Below are 9792 nucleotides of genomic sequence, written 5' to 3'. Positions count from 1 at the left end.
GCTCAAAAATCACAGAAAAAAACACCCCTTGTAACTACTGCCCACATCAAAACAGACTGTTATCTGGATCTCAGAAATCAACCTTTATTTTCCTTCCAAACCTCAACTTATCTTTCCATCCCAAAGACAATGGGACACCTGGGGGGCTCAGTCAGTAGAACGTCTGCCTTCAGCCTATGTCATGATGGGGTCCTGAAACCAAGTCCTGCTGGTTCCTTGCTGGGTGGAAGGAAGCCTGCTGCCCTCTGCCGGCCCCTCCTCCTGCATGTGTGTGCTCTCTCTCCCTCTTTCTCTCTAGTTCACCAGCCCTGAGGCCTGGTGGAGGGCATTGCCCCACTAGGTTAAGGTTTGAACTAATGCAGGCCTAACCCCTGCAGGTAGCTCCGCCGGTGACTGCCCAGTGGGGATAGCCCCACAGATAAGGATGGTCTGTTGGTCTCTTGCCTTTTCTTCCGAGCCCCTTACGTCTCTCAAATAAAGAGCCCCTTGCTAATCGGCCACAAACATCTCTCAGGCCTATGGGCCGGAGCAGCTTCAAGGAGGTAAATTATTCTATACCTGGGACAATGGAGAACTTTAAATGTGTACCACAATAGACGGTTTCCTACTTAAGTTGATGTTTGTCCAAAGCTTTCACAAGCAGAGCATTAAAATACACCCTGCCTCCTGCAAAAGTCACACCTTCTTGTTCCTGCTTCTCTCCTATATACTTAGTTTCTTCAGATAGATTCTCGTTTTCCATTAACCTATCTCTTATTTTCCTACAGTTCTTTATTATCTAGTTTATCCCTAAAGCTTCTTGTTTCCCATTAACCTATGTCTTGTTTACCTGCAGACCCCAGAATAAGTTACCAAAAAGCACATATTTGTGGTACCTCCCATGGTTTTCTGAGGGACAGGATGACGCAAGAAGCAAGACCCGGTCCCCCATCCTTGGCACCAGCCTGTACCATTATGGCTTAACTAAAATAACATGTGGTGAACAAAGAGAAATTATCTGATGAGTGCTTGTAACCCCTCATCCCAATCAAACTGCCTATATAAGCTCGATAATCAGAATAAAATGGAGATGTCTGACTACTGACCAGAACTGGCTGTGTGGCTCTCCCATTCACCTCGCCGAAATCACCCCTCCTTTGGGGACACCTGGACCTGCGGAGGCTGGACCCTCGCACTCTCTTTCCCTGGGAAATAAATAAATAAAATCTTAAAAACAAAAAAAGGCAAAAAGAAAAGAAAATATCTGTGGTGACCTTCAAAAATCCTACATTAGTTCTTCCATTTTTTAAAGCATACAGAAATGAACTCACACAGTAAGATTACTCAGTGTCTGCTTTCTTTCACCTTATGTGTGTGAAAGTGATTCAAGCTGTGGTGAGTAGCAATAGTGAGTCCATTTTTACTACTGCATGTAATTTTACTATATATATATATATATATATATATATATATATATATATCATATGCATTTCATTTGATGGAAATATAGTTTCAGTTTTGACCATTGTGAATAATTATGGTATGGGCATTATCATGTATATCCATTGGGAAATACATAGATGCACATATACACACACATAAACACATATACATATTCACACATACATATATATTGTAAAGTACACACACACACATAGGTTGCATATCTTTAGGGAATATATATAAGATGAAATTATTTATCACTGGATATGCATGTGTTGAACTTCAGTAGGCAATTTCAAATATTTTTCTAAAGCAGTTTTGAATTTGCACTTCTCACAACAGTTCATCCTTTGCAAACTGATATGGTCTTTCTCCCCTTCCCCACTCCTTCTTCCTCCTCCTCGCCCTCCTCCTCCTCTTCCTTCTTCTTCCCCTTCTTCTTCTTCATCTTCATCTTCATCTACTTCCTCTTCCCCTTCCCCACCTTCTCCTTCTTCTAGTTCTACTTTGTGGTAGTATTTAGATATTTTGTTTTAATTTGCTTTCCTCTTATCTGTTGATTAAGTACCTTTTCATAAATTCATTGGTTGTGTGGACGTCTTTTGAGAAATACAAAAATATCTTGCTATTTCTTCTATTATTTGTCCAGATTTTTCTTATTGATATGCAGGAGGTCTTTATATAGTCCAGGTAAGAGCTCTTCATCTATTTTGTCTATTTAAAGTACATTCTCCTCTAACAGCAAAAGTTGATTTTATTGGCTAATATTTTGCTGAAGCTATGACTTTATATTCAAAGCTACTTTAATACCAAGTGCAAATATGGAAATGATGTGAAATTGAACTTTGGAGCCAGTAAGGTTCATCTAGATCTACTGTACTCCTTCCCAAATGTGTAATCTTTTGGATGCCCGACAGAACATCAGGGGTCCTTATCAAAGTCCCTCCTGCCTGACAGATCCAGGAGTACAAACATGGGGTGAGAGTTAAGATAGGAGAATGAGGAGACGGTGGTAACACATTTATTATTAACTAAGAGTAGGCTATCCTTATCAGGGGGAGAGCGCATCCACTGACAAAAGAGCCTTCTTGAGATGTGGTGGAAACGAGGAGATGAGGGTGATAGAGTCAGAATTCGTTTCAAGTCAAATTTTGAGATCTTTCCAAACCTCAACAGTATCAGATGTTTGTATTTCTTAACTACCCTCCATGATCAACCCGTTCTTCAGGGGCGTTTACAATAAAAGACACACCCTAGGAAGGATGAAGGGGGTCCAGAGAGCCACACTCATAAGACAGATAACTTTAGAGAACCAGAGGATTGGCTGGAATCAACTGGTTGAATGAGGGGGAAAAATAGCACTGCAACCGGGAACAGTATTCCTATTGGAAAGTTACCACTGAGAGTCCCAAGAGGAGGTCAAAGACTGCCAAAGTAGGAGAGCATAATTCCTCATGTAATGTGTCACCTTTCCCTGCAAGGCAGCTGGTCTGCTTCTGGCAGGAGTCACCAGACTGGCATGCAGTCATGGCCTCTGCCTCAGAGTCCTAGAGCCTTTGCTATGATTGATGTGTTGCCATGTCCTTTATGATGATGGATCTAGTCAGCAACAGTAACAATCTGGGCGGTGCAGACTCCAAGAGCAACTTGATTCTCATCAGTTTCACTGGGAAATGACTCTTTTGTGGTCATCTACATAAGTGACATGGACAGTCCAATCAGTAGTAATGATCAGTTTCCAGTTTGCACCTCCGAAGAGGGGAAGGTTTAATTGGCCAGTCTGTAGTTTTTCAAACTGCAGAGTAGCAGGTAGCCATGGTGATACACAAAAATGAATCCAACCATAACAAGGTTTGCCAAATGGAGGGCTGACCCGGGCTAGGAGAACAACTTAAGTTCTGCTGACTGGGCGGCGTACCCAAATCAATTTTTGGGTCTGTATAGTTGGGGTTGAGGTTAAATTGCTGTAACAGTCTAATAGATAACCTAGGGTCTCAGCTAAGCTAAACCATCAGTGAATCAAGGGCTCTACTGAGCAGGTGGTTTTGATCCAGGTAGTGAAGTGGAGGTAAACATTTCTCCCAAGGGGATAGCTGTTTCTTTTTCATGTAAATTAAACAGCCTCTAAAGCCAGACCTAACTTCCCCTCCCCCCGCCCCCACTCAGTGGACAGTGGAATAAATGCTGGATGTGTCCAATAGGTGGCAATGTTGCATTGGGAAATGGCTCTCAGTTTCCCAACAGCCATTAAGAATTTGAATAAACCTAATTCCTACCTGTTTCTTGGATAAGACAAGTTTCTCTCTGATCACTGGAGAGGGAACAGGTAGAAGGTGGTGGTGAGGGGCAAGGGTGATATTGCTCTATGACATCTCATAAGTGGTGGTCCCTGGATGGGAGACTCTTCTCTAATACTCATGTCATGGGAGGTCCAAACACCTACCAAACACTAGTGGTATATTCAGCAGTGCACATTAATATAGCAATAGATAATCTGCTCTATGTTTCCACAAACAAAGTCACTTTAGTATTCCTCACTACTGAGCCTCTTCAACTAATTCCTCTTAGTTCAATTCAAGTGTCCCCCTGCCCTCATGCAAACTGCTTGGGTGCTGACTTTTTGTACCTGTACCCTACGGAGTTCTATCAATTCCATCCCGTCTCGAGTCCGCTAGCATTCTTGGGTGGGTATGCATGGCCTTCTCTCTCTTTGAGGAACGAGGAGAACTTGTCCACTCTCCAGTCAGCTTCCGCCATTAAGCAACTGGGATTGAGTTAGGGAGTCCAGTGGAGGAATTAGAGGATATAAAAGTAGATTGGGGCTTCGTGCAAATAAGAATGGCACTTTTTTACAGGTTTTTATTTGCCTCTACACTGCGTACATCTAAACTTCTGAAGTTTTTGTTCCACTCCAAGCTCTGTACTGAATAACAGCTTTCCATATTTATTCCCGTTTAGAGACTCCTTGGGTCAGAAGCCATGGTCATATCGCCTTTTGGTTTGGGCTCTTGAGCTGGCTAGCCTAGTTTGGTGATAAGGTGCTTTTTTCTGTTTACTCAGAGAAGAGTAAAAAAACCAAAGACACCATCTGGGCAGCACATTTCAACCACACTTCTCACTGCCCAGCCTCCCTACATGAATTTAATGTTTCTTCATCAAGAGATATGACAATGGAGCTCACATCCCCTGCACACAGCTTTCATTTAGGTGAACGTATTCACTAGAGGGTCCCAGAAGTTGTTGTCTTCCGGAAACTCATCCTTCTACCAGTATCTCATCCTCATTGACAAAGTCAATCCTGTGAAGGATCTGAGATCTTACCTATTTTCAAGTTAACAATTTAGCCTAAAAGAGCTTCATGGATGCTGTCATGAAAGACAAAATTTTTAGGTTAGAGGCAAAGGCGTTTATTACTCATGGCATAGCAAGCGTCATGAACATTGACATATTTGATTCCGTTTCCCTTGCCCCCAGAGTCCCATAATAGAGATGCAGATGGACCCATATAAATGCCCGCATATGCTCTGGGTTGCATTAAATGAGAGAAAGCCAGAGTTTAGACCATCTGAATACTTTCTAATGGGCAGTCAGCATGCCTGAGCTTTGCTGTGGGATCACTTGTAAAGTCTATGATACTGGACAGTAAGCACACCTGCCCTTGTTCTGAAGGGAGATGGTATCTGTCTGCCAAAGCTGATGCTCTATGAACGTTCTTGAAAAGGCAGCTTAGAACAAAGTTCGGACAGGGCCTAGACTCATAAGACATGTCGAAATATAAGACATTAATAGAGAATTCTTTCCTAAGACAGTTACATAGAAGTATAGAATAAAGGGGGAAAAATACTTTTGTCCAATGTTATTAAAAAGTGTTAGTTAAGAGGAGTACTACATATCTTAAAATACTATGTCATTTTTTTTTTTAACCTTTAAAAATTCTTGTATTGGTATTTCAATGTTATGGTGGATTTGATCCATATTTTTATAAATGCAAGAATTTGTTAATTCTAGGCATACTCATCTATTTTTACTTATGTCAAAAATATATAGTGTGGGGTGTATATATATTTTTTCTGAAGTATTGTATTTTAAATGTGAGTATATACATATGCAGACAGAAATATAAATACTTGTAGAAACATGTAATTCAGAATGTTTGAGTCACATGCTCATTTCCTATAGACTTGTGTGAAATTTCATTTTATAAAATACAGTTACTGATGACACAAAGAAATACAATTTATTTAAATTATAAAAACAATAAATATAGACTTAAAAATACATTGTATAACTATGTGTTTTCTCTATGAGAAATTCGACATACACGAACTTTAAAAGTTTTATGCCAGGTACGTGACAAAAACAGCAGTTTTAAGTGTGTGTTGATATCTCAGTTTGGAAAATTATGTCCTGAAACACATAAAAATAGGCTCCATATTAAGGAAAACAATTTGCCGATCACACAGAGTTTTTATGTATTGAAACACGATATGGGGCTACTAGCTGACTTTATTGTACTTTTCCCCTTTGGAAGTTGCCTCCCGAGTGTCGCTCAGAGAAGGTTCTTCTGGCTGCTTTAACCATCTGGTCCAGGATACTCTTATTTGCCATTTCAAAATTTCAATGTATAAAAAAAGCTTATTCACCAAACCCTTTTTCCCCTTAATTGTAAATATGCTGTACAGTTTATAGGGAAATGAAAAGGCAAGGTTTATAAACGAATGAGTCAGTTTGTGTAATAAAATAACAATTTCACAATAAAGTAAATATTATAGAGGTTGTCAACTGAATGAGGTAGAGAGGTAACTATGCTTGCTCCCTATTAATGTCACACCTGCTTAGAGATTAAATTGCACTATTTTATGCTACATTAAAATGGCATATTATGGAGTGATATTTTACATTTCTGATAGGCAGTTGTGAATGCTTTGGTGCATTCAGCAACATTCTGTTGTCTACAGTGAACATTTCTATTAGTAACAATTCACCCATAATTTTATTTCAGAAAAAAGGCAATGTCAGCCAGGACACGTGTACATAAACAGTCTTTTTTCTAAACCAGAGCAATAAGAAATTTTACCATTGTTAATAACTTCTAAACTCAGGCAGATGGAACTTTAATTTAATGCTTCATCTGAATGCCACCGCCTACAAACATTAATACTGAATGAAAACCTGTATTTTAAAGAAAGAACACAATTTACTATAATTTTAAATTAGATTATTTTTTAAAACACTGAGGTTATTGACATCATCAGTTATGTGTATGTTTTATTTCTGCTTGAAAGATTTTGATCCCGTGTGCCTATTACGTGGTAATTTTTCCTTCCCTATTTTATTTATAACTGAATATTTATTTGTATTTGATTTACATTCTTGGAATTACAACTACTCAACGTCTAATGACACCATATGTTTAAATCAGATTTCTAGCTTAAGTAATTTATTTAAACATCATATTTTTTAATGTAAAAATTATGCTTATTGTTACTGGGGGGAAAAGGTCCCAGTGTACTTATTAAAATGCTCATGAATATCATGGTTTTTACTCATCCACACAGTTCTTAGTTCGTGCTAAGAACTTCCATAGAGGGTTTCCTAATAAATATAGGAGTATATACATTTTCATTGGAATTCTAAATTTTGATAGAAACTGCCATTTTAAAGGACACATCTATTTTAAGCATTTTCATATAATTTGGAAAAACAAATCAAATTATGGGTTGTTATTTTTAGAATGACTTATCTACATAGAATAGAAGGAGGAAGAGGAATGAAACAAAGAGAACATGGATCCAGGTCAGTACGAAGAAACCCTGTAGAATTTTCAGGAAGATGTTCACTTTTTTCCCCCCTTGGTCAGTATATTTTCAGGAACCAATTAAAATACTTAGAAAAGCTATTCATTCATTTAGTAAAACCATTTTACTGGTTAGTGAAGATTCAATTTCTGCCCTAGTTAAGGAACATATTTGAAGTATAATTTTCAAGGCTTCCCATTCTTTTTTTTTTTTTTTTTTTTTTTTTTTTTTTTTTTTTTTTTTTTTTTTAATTTTTTATTTTTTATAAACATATATTTTTATCCCCAGGGGTACAGGTCTGTGAATCACCAGGTTTACACACTTCACAGCACTCACCAAATCACATACCCTCCCCAATGTCCATAATCCCACCCCCTTCTCCCAAACCCCCTCCCCCCGGCAACCCTCAGTTTGTTGTGAGATTAAGAGTCACTTATGGTTTGTCTCCCTCCCAATCCCATCTTGTTTCATTTATTCTTCTACCCACTTAAGCCTCCATGTTGCATCTCCACTTCCTCATATCAGGGAGATCATATGATAGTTGTCTTTCTCTGCTTGACTTATTTCGCTAAGCATGATACGCTCTAGTTCCATCCACGTTGTTGCAAATGGCAAGATTTCATTTCTTTTGATGGCTGCATAGTATTCCATTGTGTATATATACCACATCTTCTTGATCCATTCATCTGTTGATGGACATCTAGGTGCTTTCCATAGTTTGGCTATTGTGGACATTGCTGCTATAAACATTCGGGTGCATGTGCCCCTTTGGATCACTACATTTGTATCTTTAGGGTAAATACCCAATAGTGCAATTGCTGGGTCATAGGGCAGTTCTATTTTCAACATTTTGAGGAACCTCCATGTTGTTTTCCAGAGTGGCTGCACCAGCTTGCATTCCCACCAACAGTGTAGGAGGGTTCCCCTTTCTCCGCATCCTCGCCAGCATCTGTCATTTCCTGACTTGTTGATTTTAGCCATTCTGACTGGTGTGAGGTGATATCTCATTGTGGTTTTGATTTGTATTTCCCTGATGCCGAGTGATATGGAGCACTTTTTCATGTGTCTGTTGGCCATCTGGATGTCTTCTTTGCAGAAATGTCTGTTCATGTCTTCTGCCCATTTCTTGATTGGATTATTTGTTCTTTGGGTGTTGAGTTTGCTAAGTTCTTTATAGATTCTGGACTAAGCAAAGTAATTTTATTTAAGAAAATTTGTGACTAACAAAGGCAAACAAATTACATTAATATGTACCAAGACATGTAGAACACTGCTATTAGCAAATTAAATGAAGAAATCTAGTGTCTCAGTAAGACCAATTCCTTTTTGGAATCTTGAATACACACCACTCAGCTTTTCTTTTGCTATTTAAAAGACATATTTAGGAAGTTTATCTATTGAAATAAGCACTTAGCTTTGAAAAATACCCAATCAACTCTTTTATTTGATGTAAAAGTCTCCATTTAAGACTCAGTATATTAACTATTTTAATCTTCAGTAAGAAGTGAAACATGATATTCTAATAATTTCAAAGTTCTTGGTTCACATACAAAACTGCTAACAGTGTTAAGCATTCAAGCATCTGACAATCATTTCCTTTCTCTATTGTTGCTCTGTCTGCTCCCCATAATACTTCGATTTCACTAACTAAAGCAAAATAAAACTAAACTAAACTAAACCTGGCTAGGAAAGTCTTCACAGAATTTGAAAATATGGAATTGTGAAGACAGGTCTCAGAAATGCAAGTGAACTCAACTATCCATTGCTGTAAGTCATGTCTGGCAGTATTTATGCTAATGAAAGATTATACATTAAACATGCATCAAAGGCTAAAAGGCTAAGGGACCTATGGGAAGATTATAGTATTCTCTAGGACTCTATAAAAAGAAAAATAATCTTGGTTAATTAAGAAAAAAAAAAAAAGATCCAGGATGGCTGGATGTCTAGGTTCTCTTTTCAACTGTTACCTATTTAGAAATATGAAATCAAGCAAAAATATATTCACTCTCAGTACATGCAATCTTTAGATATCAGGACCCTGTTTTAGGGCTTATTGGCAGAGGAAATGTTGCATAATACAACAACAATCTTCGTCCATTCTATTTCTAAAATGTGTTTCTAATTTATGCATTTCTCTGATACACCCACTACAATTAACATGAACCAGGCTCCGATTATCGTTCATTGGGTTGATATTAACAAAGTCACTGCTTAGACTCTTGTACTCCTCCTCTCTCTTCCGACAGAGCAGTCAGAGGGATTGCTGGAAAATGTGAAAGTGACCTGTCATAGTCTCCAATTAAAATGCTCCTCTGAGATATGATTAGATATAAATTAATACTCAACATCTTTACCATTTTATCGGTATGCTTCAAGAATAAAAGTTAACCTACAGAAATGATCCTATAAATGGGTTAATTTTAGGAAGATTTAAAATCACTCTTATATCAACTCCATTTAGGGTAAGCCATGGTGAAGTAACAAGGGAGGCAAAATTCTCACTGATTTATAACCACACATTTTAATTTCTTGCTGACATCAGGTGTCATTTCTTGGGTATGCACTTACCTTT

Source organism: Mustela nigripes, chromosome 12, assembly GCF_022355385.1.
Source record: "Mustela nigripes isolate SB6536 chromosome 12, MUSNIG.SB6536, whole genome shotgun sequence".
NCBI lineage: Eukaryota > Metazoa > Chordata > Mammalia > Carnivora > Mustelidae > Mustela > Mustela nigripes.
Note: the sequence above shows the minus strand (reverse complement) of the source record.